The sequence below is a fragment of the Physeter macrocephalus genome, chromosome 2 (assembly GCF_002837175.3).
Source record: "Physeter macrocephalus isolate SW-GA chromosome 2, ASM283717v5, whole genome shotgun sequence".
Taxonomy (NCBI): domain Eukaryota; kingdom Metazoa; phylum Chordata; class Mammalia; order Artiodactyla; family Physeteridae; genus Physeter; species Physeter macrocephalus.
Window position 1 is genome coordinate 110563814 of NC_041215.1, and position 26115 is coordinate 110589928.

The 26115-nt window shown below is 39.0% G+C and overlaps 1 protein-coding gene across 1 annotated transcript in view; it reads right to left on the reverse strand.

The window, feature by feature from the left end:
* LOC114487363 (transcription initiation factor TFIID subunit 4-like) overlaps window positions 1-26115 on the reverse strand; it is a 314300-nt gene that overhangs the window by 461 nt on the left and 287724 nt on the right. The window lies entirely within an intron of this gene.

Here is a 26115-nt window from a genome sequence, read left to right on the forward strand (position 1 = left end):
TGGGGTGCATCACCAGTGTTGGGCATGTTGTTCTGATGCAAGAAGGCAGGCTATTTATTGCTTAATAAAAAATTGACTCACCACAATGATAAAAGTAAGGAACTCAAGAATTCAGCAAAAGTTCAGTGTCAGGAATGTCCTGTCCAGACCTTAGAACGTTGGACATTTAATGCCATTATGACCTATGGTGCATAATTCCTATGGAGATTAATGACGGTAGCCACTTTTCCAGCCTGAGCTACGAGCACTTAGAATTGTCAATGTTCTCCAATGAAAAACAAAATCATCATCTAAATTCAATCAGTCATTCAACATATATTACGCAAAACATTCAGTTATTTGGCATATATTATGCAAAACATTTGGTCATTTAACATATATTATGCAAAGTGCATAGGTTGAAAATAGAATGGTAAACACAGACATGTTTACCACTGTAAACAATGTCAGATAAGTTCTGTATCTCAGAACTTAGAAAAAGCATTTGAAGTATCTAGTCCTACTTTCACAGGTCTACTGCTTCCCTCAACAATATTCCTTCCAGGAGATGCCCCGTTGCTCCAATGATGAGGAAATCCCAGCAGGCACTGGGATAAACCACTATGACTGAGTCTGGCTGGCTAATTTTTCCCATCTGAGAATAGCATCACAAGCTATTCAGGGGTTTCTGGACAAGGATTTTGGAAAAGAGACTGGTAGAAGATGAGAAAAGATTTTAAATAATAAAAAGAAGAATTCCTTTGGCTATGTAATGATAGAAATGCCAGGACAGTTGTGAAGCTAGTGAGAAATTAAGTTGCTAATGTTTTAAGGATTATTGTCCTCTGCAGTGTGTGAGGCAGTTTGTGCAGGATTGTGTTATGTTTCATACTGAACAATTTTTATTGTGACATGGTGAATACAGCACAGCATTACTATTAATGTATAAATATCACTGTCAATGTTTTATCAGGATATTATCATTTTTCTTTTACACATGCCATTTCCAAAGGGTTTGGTACACATTTAATGGGATTTAACAGCAGAATGCATCTCAGATTTGGTAATGGAAATCAATGAGAGAATAAGATTGATTTGATAGAAAGTCTGGGCCGCTAACTTTGCTGACAATGACCATTCCTTTAAGTGAGGGATACCTATTCCACAAGTGCCCAATGATAAGTTTTTATGTGGATGATAGATCTGGGTAGTTTGGAAGATTAATAATGTCAGCAGCAGTTTTTTGCTGACTGGTTGCTCATTTGAATTTCACCGACTTTGCTTTACCAGAAGGAGGCTTATCTGAATGGTTAGAAGAGTCAGCTGAGTCATAGTTTTTAATACTGGTTACTGCTTTTCTCAGGAGTAAGCAAGGCAAATGCCCTAAACTTCCATTTATGCAGTCCAAATGGGCGGGGGCAGAGGAATTCCTCAGTGTCCACCCAGAATGCTTCACAACCCTCTCCCAGCTCTCATCATCTCCCCCTACTGCTTTGCAACGCTCAAAAAGTGTTCTAAGCAATCATCAGCATCATCACATTTTGGTCATGCCCAAGCTGGTCCCCATGTATGACATGCTCCTCTGCTTTGCTGGGAAGCTAGGGAAATCCCATTTGATGAAGACCAACAGTGAGTATAACTCAGAGAGGCTCACTCCTTCCACCCAATTTGCCCAAATGTGAGATTTCAACCCAACTCCTCTGTGCCATACATTAACCTATCCTTTGCTTTTCTGCAATATCGATTCTTGATCTTTGAGGATGTTCTTGTTAAAACCCTCTTAAATGTTATTGTCCTTTCCACATGTTCATGTGCATCATTGCCCTTTTGAGATTATAAATTCTTAGGGAACATTTGTCTGATCACCCTATAGAGAATCTAATATCTGTTATGATAAGCACAAGCTTTTTTTAAAACTAACTTTAAAAAGATCATACAAAATATTTTTAGTAAAATTTAAAAACAATATTACTCCTTCACCAGTATTGTTAGGACACTGTTGTTTGTGCTGGCTTCTGTTAGGTTGACCTAAGCAGGAGGAAATGGCATTACCTCAAATGATGTCAAATATGGTTGAAAGAAAAAAGATGTAAGGCTCCTGGCAAAATTCTCTGTAATTAAAATACCAAAATCTGGGCTTCCCTGGTGGCACAGTGGTTAAGAATCTGCCTGCCAATGCAGGGGACATGGGTTCGAGCCCTGGTCTGGGAAGATCCCACATGCCACGGAGCAACTAAGCCCATGCACCACAACTTCTGAGCCCACGTGCCACAACTACTGAAGCCTGCATGCCTAGAGCCTGTGCTCCACAACACGAGAAGCCACTGCAATGAGAAGCCCTTGCACCACAACAAAGAGTAGCCCCAGCTTGCTGCAACTAGAGAAAGCCCGTGCCCAGCAACAAAGACCCAGTGCAGCCAATAAATAAATTAATTAATTAAATAAAATAAATTTAAAAAAAAATTTTAAATACCAAAATATACATAAAGTATATGAGATATGTTGTCAAAGAACCCACTTTACAGAGCGATTCAGAGATAATGTATATTTTTAAATAAGATACTACATAGTCTATCAGGAAACAGCCACTGTTACATTTGTTACATTTTAAGAGAGACTGTAATCTTGAATACTGTAACATTTCACAAAGTGGTGTAATAACAGACTTTTCTGGGAAGGTTAGCAAAAAGGAAGCTGGAGAATAGAATTTTTAAAATTTGAGTTTCTTTTATAATGACCTGGGGTAGAGGATGTCCTGATGCTAAATGACCTTTAAAGATCACTTAGACAGAATAGAAAGAGATCTACTTTAGTAGCTTGAAAGTAAGTTATTTGGCAACCTTGACTTTCCCCTTTCTGACTTGTCTTTACCATGGCAACCTTTTGATCTATAATTTGGTCTTCTGAGTGGACTGATTTATACAAGATTGCCCTTTGTAAACATGTAGTATCGATTTTATTTATTTACCTACTTGTCTATTATTTCTTCTACTTCCAGAGGAGAAGTATGAATAAAGACATTAAAACACAGGAAATGTAATACAGAAAACTATTAGCCTTAAAGAAAAGACAGAAGTACCAAAGAATAAGGGAAGAAGAAATATAGAAGGTATCCATTATCATTCCAGCTGTGTCTCCCATTAAGCACTGATCAAGGTATGTTGCTATTTATAAACTACTTCCTTGTAAATTTGCCTAGCATGAACCAATTCGCAGAATCTTCTTTCTGTGAATGTGGTCACTTGGTTTTTAAACTGGCAAAACTGAGCTTCATATTTTTCAGTTCTGGTGGACCCACTGAGATGTGCCCAGGTGGTCTCATTTAAAGCCACATCATTTCATTTACTCAACAATTATTGAGTACCTCTTTTGTCAAGCACTAGGCTGGGGGATGGTACTATAAGGATGAGTGAGATATGATTCTTGTCCTTCTGGAACTAACATGTTAAGTGAAGAGAGATTTAAATAAAAAGTAACATGAGTAATATGGCAGACTAGATTATTGGGTCAGACTCCCTCTACGTAAAAACAACCAAAATGCTAGGATATAAGTCTTGATGAGCTGACAAGATAATAAGGAATTATTGAGCTAAAAACTAAGCGAAAGTGAGATTCAACATCACTTCTGGTAGTGAGCACTCTTAAACTCAATATTCTCAGCACTAGCTGTATATTAGATAGAGCTTAAAAATTATCATGTGTGCTTCCAGCAAAGGTCGACTAGCTGGTGTTGGATGAACCCTGCCCTCCCCTATGCCAAAGAACAACTGGAAAATCTGGACAAAATATAAAAATTATATTATGAAGTAACAATGCAGCAATAACTCATCAAGCCTAGATCCTGGAAAGAAAGGAGACCCAAAGAGATAAACTAAAAAATCAGCATGGTTTTATCCCACTGGAAGTAATTACCTAAGAGAAAGCTGAGAGGCTATGAAGCTGAGCAGAAAACACAGCTGAAAGGGAAGATGAGCAAAGGATTCAGTAAATTCAAAAGGCTGGAAATATAAATATTAGAGTTTACAGTTGTCCAGGAGGTTGAGGGAGGGAAGGTGTGGAGGGCAGAAATAGGCTATACCTTACCAGGACTGAAGTCTGGCTTTGACAAGTCTGGCTCTGCCCCTAGTCAAGCTCCCTTCAGAAGAAAAGAGTAAATCCTCTCTGCAAAAAGATAATTCAGAACCTTGAACTAATCTAGAAAATTTTTTATACTTAATGTCCAACACTCAATTAAAAAGAAAGAGGCATAAAAAGGTAAAACTTCCCCAAAACCAGGATTTAAAAAATCAGATAGTAGAAATGGACCCATAAGAAATCCAGACATTGTCATTATCAGACATACACTTTAATTTTTTAAAAATTTTATTGGGGGCTTCCCTGGTGGCGCAGTGGCTGAGAGTCCACCTGCCGATGCAGGGGACACAGGTTCGTGAACAAAAAAAAAAAAAAAAAAAAAAAAAAAAAATTTATTGGAGTGTAGTTGATTTACAATGTTGTGTTAGTTTCAGGTGTACAGCAAAGTGATTCAGTTATACATATACATATATTCATTCTTTTTCAGATTCTTTACCCATATAGGTTATTACAGAATTTTGAGTAGGGTTCCCTGTTCTATACAGTAGGTCCTTATTGATTATCTATTTTATATACAGTAGTGTGTGTATGTTAATCCCAAGCTCCTAATTTATCCCTCCCACCCCTCATTTCCCCTTTGGTAACCATAAGTTTGTTTTCAAAATCTGTAAGTCTGTTTCTGTTTTGTAAATAACTTCATTTGTATCATTTTTAATATTAGATTCCACATATGTGTGATATCATAGGATATTTGTCTTTCTCTGTCTGACTTCACTTAGTACGATAATCTCTAGGTCCATTCATGTTGCTGCAAATAGCATTATTTCATTCTTTCTTATGGCTGAGCAATATTCCATTATATATATATACCACATCTTCTTTATCCATTCCTCTGTTGATGGACATTTAAGTTACTACCATGTCTTGGCTATTGTAAATAGTGCTGCAGTGAACATTGGGGTGCATGTATCATTTCAAATTACAGTTTTCTCCAGATATATACCCAGGAGTGGGCTTGCTGGATCATATGGTAGTTCTATTTTAAGTTTTTTAAGGAACCTCCATACTGTTCTCCATAGTGGTTATACCAATTTACATTCCCATGAATAGTGTAGGAGGGTTCCCTTTTCTCCACACCCTCTGCAGCATTGATTGTTTGCAGACTTTTTGATGATGGCCATTCTGACCACTGTGAGTTGCTACCTCACTGTAGTTTTGATTTGCATTTCTCTGAGAATTAGTGATGTTGAGCATCTTTTCATGTGCCTCTTGGCCATCTGTATGTCTTCTTTGGAGAAATGTCTGTTTAGATTTTCTGCCCATTTTTTGATTGGGTTGTTTGGTTTTTTTGTTTCGTTTTGTTTTTGTTTTTGTTTTTTGACATAGAGCTGCATGAGCTGTTTGTATATTTTGGAGATTAATCCCTTGTCGGTCACTTCATTTGCAAATATTTTCTCATTCTATGGGTTGTCTTTTTATTTTGTTCATGGTTTCCTTTGACACTTTAAAATAACTGTCATCAATATAATCACGAAATTAAATGACAAGATATAGATATAGATAGATAGATATCTATATATATATCTCCTGTTGGTTCTGTTTCTGTACAAAACCCTAATCCACAGTCTAACAACAGATTAGACACAGATAAAGAGAGAATTGGAAGTTGGTTAGAAGAAAATATTCAGGCAAAAGCCTGGGAATGCAAAAGACGGTGAAAAGGAAAAAGAGCACAAATGGCAAGGGGACAACATGAAACACTCTCTCATATGTATAACTGGATTCAGTAAAAGAGAAAAGAGAGAACAGGAGAGAAGGGGATAATGACTGAGAATTTTCCAAAATTAAACAAAAGACATCAAAAGCCACGGACTACAAAGAGATATAGACCCCAAGATGGATAAATACAGCAAAACTATTTCTAAGCAATTCATAGAAAAACTGCTGACAACCAAAGAAAAAATCTGAAAAGCATTTAAGTAAGCGGTATTTTACTTTCAAGAGTACAAAAATAAGATTGAACTCTTTATTCTCAACAGAAACATTGGAAACAGAAGGCAATGGAATGACATATTCAAAGTACTGAAAGAAAATAACTGTCAATTTAGATTTCTATACCCAGTGAAAATGTCCTTCAAAAACTGCTGGGGGCATACCCACCCTAAAATATTACTAAGGAGAGTTCTGAAGGCAGAAAGATAATGGTGCCAGATGAAGATATGGAGATGGGGAGGTGGGGAAGAGTGAATATAAATATTGATTCTATAAAACAATAATTATAAGGTCTATGAGGTTTTAAATTATGTGGAATTAAAATAGCACAGAAGTAGGGAAGTAATTAGAGTTAAAATATTCTCATACCCCTTGCATGGTCCCAGGACATGTAAAAAGTTCAAATGTGTATCCAACTTTAACAAATCAAAGAGAAATGTTATAATTTCTAAGGTAACCACTAAAAGAATAATTTAAGAATATTAAATAACAAGCTAATAAAGGGGGAGGAATAAAATTATTAATCTAGGAAAGGAGAGAAAAAAGAGAATAATTAGTACAAATATGAGACTATTAGAGAAATTAGACTTTAAGTTAATAAGCTAGACATAAAGAGAATAGTTTATGAGTTCACCAAAAAGAGAGAACACTTCTAAAGCTATTAATGGAGGCTCAAAATGATATAGTCTCAAAATGATAAAATAAATTGGAAGAATTAAAGGAAAAGTAGAAAAATTTATAATCATACTGATAGAGTTTAATTTTGCTTGGTAACTGATAGGACAAACAGACAAAAATCAGTAAAGATATAAAGAATTTGATCAACAAGATGTCTAATTGTCAAACAGAGAATATGGCATTAATGCCTATAGAAAACATATTTTCAAGTGCGTATGGAACATTTACCAAAATAGACCATATGTTGTGCCATACACAAGTCTCAGCAAACTCCAAAGAGCAAAACTATACAGAATAGATTATCTTACCATAGTGAGAATTAAGCCAGAAATCAATAGCAAAAGATAACTGTAAAGTCCCCATGTGTTTGGAAATTAGGAAATATGCTACTAAATATCCTGTACGTTAAAGACAATATCACAATAAAATTTTTAATGTGTTTTGTACTACTTAAAGATGATATTTAGATATACATGTAACAAAACAAGTATAGCAAAATGGTAATGGTAGAATCTAGATGAATATATGGTTATTCACTGGAAAATTTTGTTATATTCAGCTCAAGTTTCCTTTCTGTCAAAAAATCTAAATCTAAATCTAAAAGGTTCTTGATTTTATAATCTAACTCATTTTCTGTTCCTCTCAATTCCATGTCAACTACAAATTGGATAGGCCTAATAATAACAGCTAACATATATGAAGCTTCCCATGTGCTAGGCACTGTTCTGGGTGCTTTACATGTATTATTTCATGCTCATAATAATACCCTGAATTAGGTACTAATTCTATACCCATTATATACATAAAAAACCTGAGGCACAGAGAGGTTAAGTAACCAACCCTGGACCACATAGTTCCTAAGTGATAGGCCAAATCTGAATCCTAAGTCTGCATGCTTAGTCACTACCCTGTGCTTTGCTCCCTCAAATCTCTGAGGGCAATTTATACAGACAAGACGAGGATGCTGAACCCTTTAAAGACTACCCTCCACATTGAGCCCATTTAGGGGACCTATAAAGTCAGTGGACTGGTTATCACACATATCTTTCATCTTGTCCATGAGGATACCATGAATGATTTCATTGGCTGCTTTGCATAGATGTACTATGGCCACAGTCCCTCTACCTCTGGCTAGGTTATCACTTAAACAAGGACACTGGGCTATTTGGCCTGACTCCATCTTGGGGCATAGATGCTGGTTCCGGGGTATTGTGGCTTCTCCTTTTGGGTCCATACAAATTATTGGTTTAATAATTAATTCTAGAATTTTGCTAAGAAATGGTGTCAAGATTCAACATACAATCTGACCCAGGAGGGGATTTTGGTAAACCCCCAAATAGATTGTTATAAGGATACACATGGTACTAAGGAAAACAGGATTCTTGGCTATGGGTCTATCTCCTGGGTACAGTAGCATTGCTTTTTAAAATTTAACTAATTTTAAAATAACATTAAAATAAGTTTTAAATAACAGCTCACTCTGTCCTAATGCCTTCTAGATAAGTCTATACCATTTGTTTATAATTTTCCTTGATTATGTCTCTCCTTCCAACTTCTACACATTCTTTTAGAATCTGAGCTTATTGAAGCTACCCTAAGACAGTCAAGGCAGTATCTTTAGATTCCTTACAATTTTTTCCTTAGTAGAGTCATTCATCAATATGTTGTCAGAATTTCAGTTCTGAAAAATTCCTATCCTTTTTGGGTTCAGCTTCCTTTTCAGTGATGTAGATCTTGCTATTCAAAGTGTGATCCTTGGACCACTAGCACTGACAACACCTGAGACTTGCAGAAGGGCAAGCCATACCCCAGACCTACTGAACTGCAATCTGCATTTTAACAAAATCCCCAGGTGATGTGTGTGCATGTAAAGTTTGAGAAGCACTGTTATAGGCCAAGGACTCATCACCTCTCTTTTTCTGAACTTGTTAAAAATGGCTTCCTGAAGCCTAGGGCCAGTACCATCCGGCTACACCCACCTGCCTGACTCCTATTTACTCTGAGATAATGGGGTTGTTTCCTGTGGTGTCACTGCCACTTCATCAATTGGTGCCTTCTTTGTGGTAAGAATTAGATTTAGAGGAACCACCCTTCCCCTTTCACTTCCTCTAACTTCTAAGAGAAGTCTGTTTTGTTTCAACTTTCCTTCATTTCCAAGACATAAAAGCTGAACTACCTCCTCCTTAATTATCCTTTCATATCTGAGCAGACTATTTACAACATACTATATGTAAGTTCAAAGGTACTTTCATATCTGCTATTTTACTTGGTCCTCACAACAGTTCTATCTAGCATTAAAATGCTCAGAGTATAGGTTATTATTCCCATTTGTCAGATAAAAAAGCTGAAGCTTAGTTGCTAAAGCAACTTGAAACCATATAGCAAGCAGTGGCAACGTCAGTGCTAGTGTGCAGACCCCTGTATTCTTGGCACTGCTCAGTCAGCTCGCCGAAGCATTAATTCAAATCTCTGAGCTGTGTTGGAGGGAGAGCTACCCATCTTAGCACCACCAAGCAAATACTCTCTCCCCTATGGAAAATGCTCTGGCTTATCTACCCAATGCCCAACTTCCTTTTTAAATTTGCTGCCAGAATCCTAATGCTTTGGGTGGACTATGTTCAGCTACATACATATTTGCCCAGCCTCCCTTGTAGTTAGGGGTGGCCAGGGGCACACTTCTGGCCAATAAGATGTAAATAGAAGTCTTGTGGAATGTATTAGTTTGCTGGAGCTGCCATAACAAAACACCACGAACTGGGTGGCTTAAACAACAGAAATATATTATCTCACTGTTTTGGAGGCTAGAAGTCTGAAATCAAGGTGTTGGCAAGGTTGGTTCCTTCCAAGGGCTATGAAGGAAGTGTCAGTTCCAGGTATCTCTCCTTGGTTTGGCGTTGGCTGCCTTCCTGTTCACGTGGTGTTCTCCCTGTATGCGCACCTTTGTGTTCAAGTTTCCTCTTTTCATAAAGACATCAGTCACATTGGGCTAGAGCCCACCCTAATGACCCATTTTAACTTGGTTACCTCTGTAAACACCCTATCTCTAAATAAGGTCACATTCTGAGGTACTTGGGGTTAGTACTTCAACATACCTTGTTTAAGGGGACACAATTCAACCCTAACATGGGGAGAGTACGGGCTTCTGGAGAAGACTTTGCTTTCCCCATAAAAGGGGACAGCCACAGTGTGCCATCTTTCCACTGTCCTTCCTTCTTTCTGCCTTATATACTGTCTCAGTGGCTGGAGCTGCCCAGCCTTATTGGGATTAAGAGCGAAAAACCAAGAGAACTAAGCAATTGAAGCAACATTAGGAACTGCTTGACTCTTCATCTTGTTACATGAGACAAATTAACCCCTATGCTAAAAGTCCTCGTAGCAGGTTTTCTGTTATTTATAGCTAAACACATCCTATTATATCACGTTTTCAAAGAACTGGCTTTATGTGATTTTATCAAATAATACCAATTAATCCAGAGTAAAACTGCTAGTTATTATCAAGCTATGTTTACGAATGATTAGATTGAAAACAGGGTTGACTGAATTGAATAATGAAAGTACCGTAACTTTGCAGACATTCTGGAAAACAACGTCTAAGAAAAATACGTATGTTGGAGGCTGTCCACCAACTGCCACCCAACTCCCTTTTGTTGCTTGTTCTTGAAGGTGACTGGGTCTTCCAGCCCCGAATGGTGTTCTTGACAAGCCAATAAAAAAGATCCTGCTTGCTATTCTTAGCACTTATACTAAGGCTCTAGGGTGAGAAATGAGGTCATGACTTGTAACCCTCAACAGTGGAAATTTTAGCAAGTCCCTCCATGTGCTTCTCTGATGACTGAACATGAGATCATCTCTGCAGTTAAAATTTATAGTCTTAACTGCACCTCTGTCCCCTTTCACACGCCACATCCTGTAATGATCTCTTTTGGAATTCTTGGGGAAGTTAAAGAAGTCTGACAGCAGTGACTGTTGTTTCTCCAGATACTGAAAGTGTGAAAGAAAGCGCTGGGGAGAGGGCAAGGTGCAGTTACCAGCAAGCCAGGCGGGATGTCTCCGAACGACAAGGACTAGAATAAGGCAGGAGGGGAACCTCGGGGGAAAACTTTAAGGAGGCGCTTACACTCAGCACCAGGCAGTTCAGGGTCAACACCTCTTAATTTTTGCCCTGACTTTTCTCCTGCCTCACCCTCGTCCCAGCCCTGCCTCCGAGCAAGAATGATCTCTAATGGACTATTACCCCTTAAATTCATTTCAGTTGCTACATGTCTGCTTTTTGCTTCTAAACTGTATGTTTTATTAATTTCAGTTGAATAGTTATACTTTTCACCATAATCCTGATAAGAACACAATTACAGAAAAAGATATTTTCTTTTCTTCCTACCCAGGCATTTAATTTTTTACAATGATAACTCCAAATAAGTGAGTACCTATGTGCCCAAGCTGTGTAGTGTACTATGTGTAATACACACTAAGAAATTCTACAGTCTAGGCATCCATATCCCACCTGGTAGATGAGTCCCAGAGACAGTAAATGACTTGCCCTGAGCCCCACAGAAGATAGGGCCACTCCAACAGGCGTGCCACAGCTGCACCTGCTACCTGCGCTCTCTTCAGGCCTCAAAATCCGTGCTTTCCAAGCTTTTCTTGTTTTAATCCCCTTAATCACCACAAGTTCTACCTCTTCATCTCCTGGTCAGATTTTTCTTCCTTGACTAAAAGATTTTACTATTGCTTTGCTTTTGTGGTTTCTTACTCTTTTCCACCTTAAAAGAAAAAAATTCATTGAGTTTCAGAGTAGATCAGTATGTCAGGTTTTCTCAAAACATTCTTTAAAGCCATTTTCTGACTTAAATGTCTAGAGGGCAGAGCTAAATGGGGCCACCAGGTAAGAAAGCAGGACGGCTCCACACACTTAGAGAGGATGAGGAGGGAGAAATGGAAAGGAAAAATCTTATTAGGCTTTGTAGGTCAGGGAAATCCTTTCTAGCCTGATTTTTAAACCTTCTGAATTTTAATTGAAAGTATTTCTCCAGGGTATTTACTTTAACATGACTGTGCACTCTCAAAAAAATATTCCCTATCCATATTAGAAAAATATTACAAATCCCAGGAAGACAAGATTGCATTAGAAGGAAGAATCTGATGATGTGCCCTTTCTGCTTCAGACAGTAACCGTGAAACTGCTGGCAACAACTACAAAAGTTGCCAGACTTCTTTTGAGCGTCTCTGCTGGGAAAAACCTGATGCTCGTGGGTATGATGCATGACTATCTGGTCCCGCCTAGGAATCACCATTAATTCTTAAAAGAAGTGAGCAATACTCCTTTTGAGAGATTTATGATCATCCACACCAGGAAGTGCTCCCAAATTAGACAGTAAAAGATTAGTTTTAACCTCTCATAATAACCTGGGGGCTATTGTTAGAAAGGTATGAAAATTAATAAACAAAACTTGAAGTCACCCCAATTTCTGGCTTTGGCCTTGAATGCAAAATATTTTTTGTAGCTTTTTATTTTATATTGGAGTATAGTTGATTAACAATGTTGTGATAGTTTCAGGTGTACTGCAAAGTGATTTAGTTATACATACACATGTATCTATTCTTTTTCAAATTCTTTGTACAGTCCCCCCCCACACACACAAATACACACTCCAAAAGATAGAAATTCTCAATTGTTTCCTTATAACAAATGCAAAATCCAGTGACAGCTAAGTGTTACTACTCATCTTTTCTTAATTTGTGTGTATACATTTTTGCTCAAACTAGAAATTACTCTCTTCTTCCTGCATATAGGAGTATTACTACAACTGTGATTATTAGTAATAATGGAGATTTTAATAATACACTTGTTTAAATAGTACTTTTTGTCTGTCAGGCTCAATATACTTTTTTATAGCATATCTTCTCATCATTATCTTCCCATAAAGGGGGTGACTTACGATTTCTGATTTATAGACGTAAAAGTCAGGACACTAAAAAACCAGGTGACAAAATGTGAGGTCAAACAGTCATGAAAAATTGATCCTTCAATTCACTTCCTGTATTCAAATTATTTAGCTCTCTTTAAGGACAGAAAATGGAGTACAGTAATATGTAAGAAAGAATTTTCAGTTGAAAGTGTCCTTCAGCATTAGAACACATTTCCAAATTAGGGATCTTCCTTTCCAAATTCCTTTAACCGTAGCATGGAAGACTGGGTATTTTGGATGGTTTCAAAGCTGACCCACCTGAGTCAGGGCATTTACTGGATAATCTTGTAAGGACTCTGAGTAGAGTTCTTGTGATGCTGTGACTAAGTGATCATGCCTTGCCTGCTTCATCCACCTCTTATCATATTTTCCCAGCACTCGCTTATGAAGAATCGCTTTGGCCCCTCCTTGGAAACATACTTTCCCACACTACTTCAGAGTTTTTGCTGCAACTCCGCTGCAGTATCCCCGCTTGACACTGTGCTCCCCGCTGTGGGATTAGAAGGAAGTTTCCCTTCCCTGGGACTCAAAGCTAGAAGTAGTCTCAGCACTAATGAAGGATGCGCAATATGTCCATTGCTCAACCATCCGTTCTGATCCCTGAGCTCGGGTGGAGGTGTCCCTTCTCTCCAGGTTGCTGCCTGATTCATTGGAGCCAACTCCCCACCTTCAACCTTGCTTCTATTCTGCAAGTCTCAGGGATCTTTGCAGTCACAGGAGGCTCAGAGATAACAGTATATGGGCATGGCCATGACCTCCACTGTCAGCATTTAGAATACAGGATGATTCAACCCAGCCATGAAACAAGAAGGTAGATGGGGTGGAGATGGGAGGGCAAGCATCCACTATCTGCAACCCGTGAGACTGTTAACCTCCCACCTTAGCAGGGGCAGGGTAGAAGCAGCACAAATCAATCTAACACGCAGGCTCTCTGGGTTTTAACTCTAGCTTAGGTGCTTTTTTGGCTGCAGTTTTCACATTTAGACCTAACAACATTTTTTCTTGATAATGACTATGCACATCAGGTATATGCTCCCTGCTTTTACATATAATGGTTCTAGTGACCAGCTATTGATTTTTGGTCCTCTAGCATCCTGAGTTGTCTGCATAGGTAATCCTACTCTGATTTTCCTCTGAGAACTACCTCTTTTCCAGTCATAGCCCATGAGCTTCAGGATGGACTTCATTCATTCTCAGCTCCAGAGCTGAAGCATGTGAATTAAGCGTGGCCCATGAGAATTTCATCTTTCCCTGGATTATGTGAACTGAATCTCAGGACTTCCCTAGAAGCTACCTGAAGAGACTTGCTCTAGCTTTATCAATCTGAGTGTTGAGTGTTGTCATACTAGGAGCCAAAGGCCACTGAGCCATATCATATAGAGGCTAACAGTGAGCCAGCCCAGAAGAATCAATGAAGCAGAGCCAAGAAATGGATCTTTATGGCAGCTTTGTTGAGGACTGAATCATACTGACCCGAAGCTGTACCTATTCCTACACTTTTAGTCATAAAATTCCTTTTCAGCTTAAGCCAGTTTGATTTGGGTCTTCTGTCACAATATTTTCATATTTGCATAAAGACTGATTGAGCTAATACACAATATTGTTGTAAGCGGCAAATGAGATAACGCATATAAGGGAAATTTCAAGGGTAGGAACAGAACTATGAAAGCATGAAAGATTATTGTTGATCTACCATAAAGGCAAGCCCCTCTTGCTATTTTCCCTCTTCAATCATGATATTTAAAATCTGATTCCTGTGAAGAAATTGTGCAAAGTGATGTATGAAGACCTAGCTCATTAAAGGTTATTTGGCTGTATTTTTCTTTCATTCCTTTTGGAATTGAGCATAGTAAAACACGAACCGATGAACAAGCCTCTCATCCTGAACTCCTGTCACTCTCTTAACTCCTCACCTCCTATCACCAAGTCTGTAATATACTTCCTTAATTTCTATTTAGTCCGTTCATTTTCTGCCACATCTATTGCCACTATTTTAAACAGGGTCCTCATTATTTCTTATGTGAGTTATTGAAATTAGAATGTGGTGTACATGTCTGAAGAAGGGGACGCAGGAGGAGTTTTAGGCTTTGTTGGAATATTGGTTATATACTTGCTGCATGACCCCAAACTTAGTGTCCCAAAACAACAATAAACATTATTTCACATAGTTGCTGTGACACAAGGTTTGAGAGTGGCTTTGCTAGATGGTTCTGATTCAGGTTCTCTCATGGGATTACAGTCAAAATGTTGGTTGGGGCTGCAAGTCATCTGAAGGCTTGACTAGAACTGAAGATCTGCTTCCGGCTTGGCTCCCTCACGTGCCTGGCAAGTTGCTGCTGGCTGTTGGTAGGGGGCATCTTCCATACCACACAGTCCTCTCCATGGGGAGGTTGAGTTGATACCGACCAGGGTTCTTGGCCTTCCCCAATCAATAGTAATTGACTAGAGGTCAGACAAGAAATTCAGGCAAGGCTTTACTGGGACCCCTGCTGCAGCAGTGGGGAGTGAGAACAAATAACAGTTTCCCTTGCTTGCTTGCTTGGGGTGGGGTGGGGGGACAAGCTTGTTCCTTATATGGAGTGAGGGTAGGGGTGTGTCCAGGGGTGGGGCCGGAGGGGTGGCTTAGGTGTTTTGCCCACCCCTCTGGTGGTGTTGACTGCAGGGGGCATGCTCAGTACCCTGCTTTTGCTCTCAACACCCTGTTTTTGCTCCTGGCTCTTCAGAAGTGGTAGTAGGGGTTTTTTGGTCTCTTTCTATCTTGTGTCCAGAATTTGCCCCAACTGGGCATGCACGCAGTTATTTTCAGTCCCATGTAGTTTCTTTGTATTTTGTTGCTGGAGGAAAGGTTTGTCCAGGTACAAGCATTGCAGCACCGCAGCAAAGGGTCCCGGGTCCCAGCCTGTCTCAGAGTGTCCTCATGACATAGTAGCAAGCTCCCTCTAGAGCAAATAATCAAGAGAGAGCAAGAAAGAAGCCACAATGTCTTTTACGACGAAGCCTCAGAAGGCGCTCTTCATCATTTCCACAATGTTCTTTTGGTTACACAGGTCAGCCCTAACCGGTGTGGAAAGGGGTACAAGGGCATAAAAATCAAGAGGTGGGAATCATGAGGGGTCATCTTGTGGCTTGGCTACCACTGAAAACTTCAGTCTGGGATGTTCAGTTTTGAATGTAAAGTACTTATCAAGCACTATCAAGGTGGGGATAGGCAGTAGAGAGCTGGACTTCTGGGTCGTGAATCAGAAGAGAGATGTGCACAATAAGTCATCAGCAAAAAGATGATAGCAGAAGACATGGGAGTGAATTAGCTCACCCAGAGAAAGTTAGAAGGACTGAACCACTGATACCTGAGGATGGACAGAGAAGGAAGAGGCTGCACAGAAGACTGAGGAAAATCAACCAGAAAGGTGGAAGAAAAGCCAAGATAGACTGATACCATCAAAACCAAGGGAGTTTCAAGGAGGGATAATTGCTAACTTCCCACCGAATTCTAGAATTCTATGATCCCAGTTGACAGTTGTAATGATACCAGGTTTTGCTAAGGAACTGATACAATTGAAACAGAATGGTAAAAATCCAAAGGTTTTTGGAAGTTGATACCTAACAGATTTGTTAAATTTCTAATTGTCTTTGCAAGCACAAAATAAAGAATTTTTTTGTTTCATCTTTGGCGGAGGTGACAGATTCTGTTTGTTTTGCTTTACAAGTTAGTATTTTCTTTCTCTATACATTCTGTCCACATATTTTCTCAAATTATTTCCTGGTTATTAAAAGAATACTCATCATTATCTGAAATGCCAGGCTCAGTTATCAACCTCTCCTATTCTCCTCCTATCTCTTGAGGCAGCAATCACTCCATTACGTTCTCTGTGATTTTGAGGGTTCCAGAATCTCTAGACCACCTCTCTGGTCTGTGACATCATGGGATATCAGAGTTTGTAAGAATTCTGTCAGGCTCACGGTTTTGGGTTGGTAGGTTGCTGCTCTGGTCATCTACAGTTGTGAGAAAAAATCTTTAAGAAACATACTTTAAATAGAAATATGAACTAGTCATGAATACACTAGATATTTTTGTTTTGTTTGTTTGTTTTGCCTTTGAAAGTCTTCAGGTTGGATGTGTGTGGCTTAGAGATTTGTTCTGTTTTGTTTAGGGCTATTTTAGTCAGTCTATGATCTATTTATCCTGCACCTGACCAAATATATTTGCTCTGACCCATTTCATAGATAGCTGTTTGCTGTTTACTCTCCAGGGAGAAAAGTGCTTGGTCAGTCAAGAAAATACTGCAAATGTTAGCAAGAGAATCTGTGTGACAGCTTAGCAAACCAACTGTATTTTGACCCTCTTCTCTGTATTCTAAAGAGTTCAAGTTCGGGAGGAAAATAAACCAAATTTATGTTAAAGTAGAAATCAAATTCTTTCCATGAAAATGAAACCTACAAATAAATTAAAACTGGCTCTCCTAAATACCTCATAATAGCACCTGACAGCACTATCCCCAATTTTCTTTTCTCTCCATCTCTCATTACAGAAAAGACACAGGAAACATTTCATTCATTTCTGGAGTAGGGCCGCTTCTGGCATGGTGAGCAACAAACTTGATTTAACAGCACACAATAAAGCATTTCACAATAGTGTATAAAGATAGTCCAGGCCAAAAATGCTACTGTTCAGTGTGAATTTATCTGTTACTTATCTGGAATGATGTTGAGCCGACCTTGGCCACTATTTATGAGTTGAATTGTGTCCCCTCAAAATTTATATGTTGAAGTGCTAACTCCCAGTGTCTCAGAATTACTATGTTTGGTGATAGGGTCTTTAAAGAGGTAAAATGAGAGTCGAAATGAAATCACTAGGATGGACCTTATTCCAGTATGACTTGTATGTCCTTACATTGTATATGTCCTTATAATATGTCCTTAAAAGAAGAGGAGATTAGGATATAGACACACACAGAGGGAAGACCATGTGAAGACACAGGGAGAAAGTAGTCATCTACAAGACAAGGAGAGAGACATCAGAGGAAAACAACATTACTGACACCTTGATCTCAGACCTCCAGGCTCCAGAACTATGAGAAAATGATTTCTGTTGTTTAAGCCACCCAGTGTGTTGTGCATTGTATGGGGCCCAAGCAAACTGATACAGCCATGGTGTCAGGCATAAATAGTTCTACAGCTTGGATTTACTGGGGGATTGCATCTCTGAATCCCAGAAACACAGGATATGTTAGGCATGGTGGTTCTCTCCGCTTTTGCCCCAGTCAACCAATCAGCTCTACTCCGGACTCTCACATCAATTCACTCTTGAATTTAGTTATATTTAAAAATTACCTATTACCTATTACAATCAATTACCTATTACAATCTAAGCTAACCCCACCAATAAGTGCCTAGAGAGCTATGTTTCTCTCAGCGTGTGCGCACGCACACACACACACACACACACACACATGCAAACATACTTTCTGTGTTAATAACTAATAAATATTCTAGTAAGTGTTCTAATGGCCAACAAGAGGCAAATTCTTAGCAAGCCGAGGTACGTTTGTAAATGAGCTACATGGGAGAAATTCAGAGTCCTTTTATGTTATTCCCCTTAAATCATATATTAAGACACAGATTTAATATGAATCTGTCGGGTACAGTGAAAAGCCTCTCCTAGACATTTTTTTGGCTTCTTAATTGAACTCAGAATATATATTTGGGATAATGCCCACAAACATGAATTAAACATAGGAAATGGAGACCATTAACATATGAACTAAAATAAGTGCTATAAAACAATTTTTTAATCTGAATTAAATTACTCCAGTTAATGCAGAATGTTTATGGAATTTTTGCTCTTTAGGGCAACAGTGTTCTCCTTGGCTCTCCCAACTTCTCTGGAAGGGAGTGGGCAGAAAGAAAAGGGAGAAGAGCTTCAGTTTACAAATCAGGAGACAGAGGTGCAAAGAAAGACTGGCGCTGCTCCCACCATTTAATGCAGGGGTCTTGACTGGGCACACCTACCTCAAAGAAAATTTTAAGCCTGCACCCTCGAAGTATATCTTTTTATTCATTTCTTTGTAAGTGATATATACTTGTTTCACTGCAGTAATATATTACATACATTGTAAAGCATGCACTAAAAATAGAGATTTTGGAAGAATGACTTCAACATTCATCTTCTTGTCACAGATTTTCCTGTGTCCTCTCTGCTTTGGAAACCACTGAATTACTGAGTGGGGCAGATCGGGCAGAGCGCCACGGGGGGCAGATCCTCGGGCTCCCTTCAGCACATCTGTTTGATCACACTGCCTCTCGCCAGTTTTCGGAAGTAAATAACTTTGTTTGTGCAAAGGAGCACGTGCCAGGCACTGCTTCTACTCGGGATCACCATATCATCTCTCTAGAAACTCCCTGAGGGTCAGACATTAAACACAAACACATGGGCTTTCTTTCCTTTTGGCTCAGTGGTAGCTTTCCCCATGGTACCAGTGGTCCAAATACACAAGTTTAACTGGAATTACACTCTAAGGTATAGTCATGGGTTGCACTGAAATATCACAGTAGAAGAAAATAATCAAGTGATGGGAACGAGTTCAGCATTAAATGTTTTGGTCTCTGTACCTCCTTATAAGTGAACGTAGATGTGTGGGATAAGCTAGGGCAGAGGTCTCCTCCCCACAACAAATATTTGGGAGTAAGCATTCATTTTTAAGTTCAGTAATTCCCTTTGTTTCACTTCAGTTTCTTTTCATTTGTATTAAATTTGAATTAAATTAAAATAGATTCTTCCTGTTTAAAATAGTAAGTATAATATGACCCAGTGTTATAAAAACATTTCTATTTATCTATTCGCAGCGTAGCTTTACCTGAGCAATCAATGATTCTGATTTCTGGGTTGTGAGATTTAGTGTGGTTTTTCTTTGCTTGTTTCCTTTTTTGTTTTTACTTTCTGCCTTTATTCTTTCGTATTACTTACAATATCTTTGTAATATAAAAACATTATGTATATTGTATACAAACGATAAAGGAATTTTCCTTTAAAAGAAATGTCAGATATTCATGTCTAAGTCAATGAATAAATACATCTGAAAAATCAGTTGCATCTAAAATTGAAAGGAGACTTTGCAGATCAGAGCAAAGCAGAGGACATTGTTCTGTTGGGGTTAACTGCACAGGCTATCCCTGTGGAAATGAAAGCATGGTCAGCTTTGAGGCCTTCCCCCAAACAGGGGAGACAGGGTCCACACTTCTGCATTCTCCTGCACTGTCTACACCACAAACAACAGTACCCTCATCTGCAAGATAACTGGCTAGACTTACAAGATACACCCTCAGCCCTAAAATTATTTTTTTTCTTTATATTTAGTTGAATGATTCATGAAAGCCCTAAATCCTAGAAACCTGGAATTTTAAAGCTGGATGATAGTTCACAAATCATCTAAGAATTGTAATCCCTATACTTTCTAGTTGAGGACGTCACAGTGCAAAGAGATGCAGCATCTTGCTCAAGGCCACCAGGATGTGGATGGACCCTAGATGGTAACCTTGTCCTGACTTCAAGTTCAACAACAGCCACTCTGCTAACCCCAGACTTGGCACATTTCTGGTTCTCTTTTCATTTGTCCTGACTTACTATTTCTATTTATGGCTTTATTATTGTTGCAATATTGTTGTAAGTTGTCCCAAACCATTTGTGGTAAGAGGTGGGGGACTAAATATTTACACTGTAAAGGACAGGACAGCTATCCTAACCCCCAGTGCAAAGGGGTTAGGACACTTCTAGCTTCTTCTCTCCAAAGAAGCTAGCGTGTCAGAAGCCTGGGGTTCACCGTTACTTCACGGTCACTGACAGCATCTGCTGTGTCCCTGGGGTCGTGAAGACTTGCAGTAGTGAGCAGCATACTGTGCACACGTACAGGCTTCCTTCCCAGCTGGAAATTCCTTGAAAGTGATTTCTTTTAATATTTTACTGGCAAGTCATGTATCTATTCAAGAACTTATTTAATAATCATGAATAAAATTACAAAAGGTGAGAGTAGAAATTCTTGTTAGAACAGACTCACAGACAGAGAGAATAGACTTGTGGTTACCAAGGGTGTGTGTGTGTGTGTGTGTGTGTGTGTGTGTGTGTGTGTGGAGGGGGCGGGTTGGAGGAGGGATAGATTGGGAGTTTAGGATTAATAGATGTAAACTATTATATATAGAATGGATAAACAACAAGGTGCTACTGTATAGCACAGGGAACTATATTCAATATCTGTGATAAGCCATAATGGAAAGATTATGAAAAAAATATATATATATATATAAGACTGAACTGAATCATTTTGCTGTACAGTAGAAATTAATACAACATTGTAAATCAACTATCCTATAGAATCAACAACTACACTCTATAAAAATATTTATCTATATAACACTTCAATGGTGAAAGGACAGAAAAAAACTGCATTGACTATTTCTGACCCTGAAAACACAACTAATTAGCAATAACACCAAAAGGACCAGTAAGTTGAGCTTCCAGGTCTGGTAGGGTATTAAATTAATAATGACTTGCAAAAATTCAGTTATAATCCACTTAATTATCTCATGCTAGATAACTGCCCAAATTGGTGTCAATAATCTTTTAAACAAAGAAAATCAGAAGGAGAAATGAACCTGCTACATTAATATTTTAATATATTTACATTTTTATGCTCTCTTTATTTCCTCTCTTCGTTTGAAAAGCTACAACCAAGGTTATGGATTGTATATCTTCTACAGACCATTGACATCCTGATAGGGAATAGTGGCCATCTTTGAACAACCTGCCTTTAACTTACTGGTCTTAAATCAAGGCTGTCAATCATTGTTGGAACAGAACAAGGTGAATTTAATGCAGTGAACACACATCCATTAAATTCAAGTCAAGGAATAGGAGCTGTTTTAAATAAGTCTTAAACATAATACAAACCCTTCTGTGGTCAAACACAGAAACAGGGCTCTTGATTATTCACTCTATTTGGTGGCGGAGAGGGGGGGCAGTTTACATACCATAAGAATCACATATAAAAAATGCCAAACTCCAAGGCAAAACTTTTTAAACATAAGAATTATATTGAGGGGGGCTTCCCTGGTGGCGCAGTGGTTGCGCGTCCGCCTGCCGATGCAGGGGAACCGGGTTCGCGCCCCGGTCTGGGAGGATCCCACATGCCGCGGAGCGGCTGGACCCGTGAGCCATGGCCGCTGGGCCTGCGTGTCCGGGACCTGTGCTCCGCAACGGGAGAGGCCGCAGCGGAGGGAGGCCCGCATACCACAAAAAAAAAAAAAAGCAATTCAGCTATTTCTCAAGACAAAAAGCAATACCACAAAAAAAAAAAAAAAAAAAAAAAAAAAAAAAAAAAAAAAGAATTATATTGAGAAGTAGCCCAGTGCCAGTTTTTATCTTCTAGATTAATATAGAGAAGTGTTCATCGTCTTATTTGAAAAATAAAAACTTATTATGTAAATGTGTATTGATTTCATCTCAATAACAAGATCAACAGTAAAAATAATTATTAGACAGTTGTCACACAAAAATTAAAGGCTTTATGCTCTGTGTGTGTTTATAATAATAATAATAGAACCTTAAGGTGTAGCAATGAAAAATTAGCTTATTTTAAAGCAATTGTGTGGGAGGCAACTAATAAAATTACATTGCCATTATATACATTTGTCTTTCCACAAGAATAACAGCAATCAAGTCAAATTAAATTTAAAAGAATACACTAAAATACTCACTGCTCAAAGGTGATCAACAGATCTTTCTTAAGCATCTAACTGTGATAATTAGGAGGATAATGTTTGATTTGCCCATAAAACTCATTATTTCTTCTTCTATTTCTGGGATTCATTTATCTCACTTACCTGTGACCTGTTTAGTATGGATCTGGGTCACTTTTAAATTAAAGAGTATACATCTTAGTGTAACGAAAAATCTACGAAAGGACTGCGGATATAAATAAAATGCGGGCATTCCCTAAATTACAAATATCCAACTTATGAACACACATGCATATGAGCAGAGACCTGGAGAATAAAAGGTATAACCAGTCTTGCCAACCCCAATGCCTACAGCATCATGCAGGTGAAATAAAATACATGAATAGAGCCACTCTTTAAATGGAGGCAGCCTCTATCCAGGCTGCCAAATTATTGCCACATAGGAATAAGGGGCAGCAAATCCACTTTCTTACATAAAATGTCTAAATGTTTGAATATTGGACATGCCAATTCAAAACTTTTAAAAATATTTTGTAGGCCACACAAAAGACTTCTATAAGCCATTATGAACCTTCTTCAATGTAAAACTCATGATGTTCAAGAGAAATAATTCTCCAGTCCACGTTTATTCAAAATGTGAAAATCTTGTCTGTTCTGCTTTAAAACATGTTTTCAGAATGTAAAAGAGTGGTAAATAAGGGAATTGTGTTAGTAGAACATAAATGACACACTGGTTTTTCACAGTTTTCTGCCAGCACATTAATGTTTTGTGTCACACAGTAATGGCAGCTGGATGCAAAGTATATTAGCCTAGCTCAATGCAACAAGTCACAGAGGAATACAGTATTGGTCCGTCCACCCTGCTCTGTCTTAGAAGTGACTATTGACTTCTAAGACAGAGCAAAAAAAAAATTATTTACACAGTTTTCCCCAATCTTTTTGTATTTTGGCCTTGTACCATTATCTGCAGACTCAATACTTCCTTGAACATCCCTTTCGTCAAGCCACCTTCATTTTTAAAGTCTTATATTTGCTGTAGTGTATATTTATTAAGAAAACAGTATGACTGATTTATAAAATACTAAAATTTGATTGAAATTACTGTTTTATTAATACTTTGTTTACAATGTTACCTCAGTGTTAGTCCGTCTGCCTCAATCTTATTTTTCCCAAAAGTGCTGCTATTTTGGGTATGGGCTTTTACAGAACACAAGTTCTCTTTTAGGAGTACATATATCACATTATAGCAAAAATATTACCCATTGTTGAGATATGGATGTGGGATTTCAAGTTAGATCTGTTCACTAATTAATGTCATTAAACTAGCCTTTCAAAATATGTGATTCACTTTTGGCTAAGCCCTTTGTTCTTAGTCGGTTGACACTGCTATAATATAAATACCATGGACTGGGTGGCTTAAAACAACAAACATTTATGTCTCATAGTTCTGGAGGCTCAGAAGTTCAAGATCAAGCTACCAGCAGATCTGGTATCTGGTGAGAGCCTGCTTCCTGGTTTGTAGACAGCTGCATTCTTACTGTACCCTCACATGGCCGAGGAGAAAGAGACTGATAGGCATCTGGTCTCTTCTTCCCTTTATAAGGGCACTAATCCCATCATGGGAACTCCACCCCCATGACCTCATCCAAACCTAATCACCTCTCAAAGGCCCCGTCTTCAAATACCATCACATTGGGAATTAGAGCTTCATGAATTTTGAGGGGACATAAACATTCAGCCCATAGCACCTTTACCTATATGATTTCATTTAATTTTCTCAACTACCTTACCCACTCAGCAGCTACAAACTGATTAGAAATGATACCAGGCAGCCTGCTCGACTCTGGGGACACGGTGGTGAATAAGACAGATCTGGCCTGTAGTCTCACAGAGCTAAGCTCCCTTATCAGGTAGATGGAATAATCCCTGTTATAAATGCTTACCTGGCCGACTAAAGGGTTGTCGATGTCAAGGGAGCACTCTAGTCCCCAGAGGCCAAGAGCGTGAAGGGAGCCTCCCGTCACCGTGTTCCCTGTCACTGCCCTTGGGAAGGGGCTGGGAGTTGTCCCACACCACATACCTTCCACCCCCATCACCACCATTAAAAGACACCATCAGCTCCCAGGGACTCTTTGTTGCTGACTGACTCTGGCCTCACACCTCTCAGCTGTGTGACCCTTGCCCTCTGACCTCAGAACTTGTTGTTGGGATACGGTGTTTCTGGGGCTTGAGCATAGGCTTTCCCTGTACCTTTTTAGCTTAAATTGCTCCCCTGCTCATGGTTCTCAGCTTTTGGTCTTGCCTGAGGCAAGTATCCTCTATTCCTTCTCAGCCCTGCAGAATGTCTGCATTTGGCCAACGCCGGCTCCCTGCCAAGGAGGGGGTGGTGCAGCGAGGGTTGGACATTGGGCTCCATTGTTGCCATGCCTGAGGCTCCTACACAAGCATTCCTCAGTCCTCCATGATCCCTCCACGTCAGGCTCTGGAGCCATTGTCCCAGGGAAACAAGGTGTCTAAGTGCATAGCTAGTTCTTTCAACCACATTAAATTTATAATCTAAAAAACCCTACTCTTTGAAAGGTGTGGCTTGGAAGGGAGATGTGATAGGGCTTTCAAGCAGTGGGATATCTCATGGAAAACCACAGAAGAGGAAGAAATGAACTTTACTTAGGAGATAGCAGAGAGTAGAGAGGAAGGAGAAATGTTGATGATTAAAGAGAGGGGTAGAGATAGGGGTTTACTTGCAGTGAGAGGGCATTTGTTAGGGACCTTGATATTAAAGTGAAGAATGTGGACCTTTATTGTAAGCAATAGGAAATTATTGATCAGAGGAGTAACATGATGGTTTCTGCACTTTAGGACAGTTGCATTCCAGCAGGTTTTAGAATGGATTGGACCAAAGAAAGGCGAAAATTAGAATAAACATCTAAGAGGTTGTTGCTATCTATCTATCTATCTATCTCTCTGGCAAAGAGAATCCAAACAGCCAGGGGAGTTTGCGAATTAAAGGGAGGTACAAACTCAAGGGACATTTTAAGGGTTTTTAGGAAGTAATTAGGAGGAACTTTGTCCACCCAGATCATCGCTTTTCAAAATGGAGATCTCAATAAAGTGAACTTTCCTGCATTTCTGCCATTTTTAAAGACCTTCAGAGAGAGGAGTCATGGGAACAAAAGAATTTCCATAATGAATGAGACTCTCTGGTCCTTGCACTCAGTGTTCCATTGACCACAATAACCTGGGAGGCCCTGACTGAGAGTACCTGCTTCTCCTCTAGGAGTCCAGATGTGGGGTCAGAGAACCACTAAGTGTCTATATGTACACACAAGATCTCCAGCCATTGATGTGCTGAATACAGAATATATCACAATGCAGTTCAGGAAGGGATGCAGTTCAGGAAGGGATGTTGGAGAAAGTACTCCCATTTGCAGTGGAGTTATAAAACTCCACTGCAAATAACAAGAGCATCTTAGCACCAGCTCTCTCTATGCTGTGCAATATCTACTCAGGAAGGAAACAGAGACTTGATGCTATGTTTTTCTACCTTGAGCATGTAGGAGAGTTGGCCTTCTCTAAAATCACTACCAACTCATGTCCTTCATTTTCAACATCTCATTTAAAATTCAATTAATTGAGGAAACTTTCTAAGGTTGCTCCTAAACTTGGTGTTTTTCCTGGCCCAGGAGCCCAAAGTATA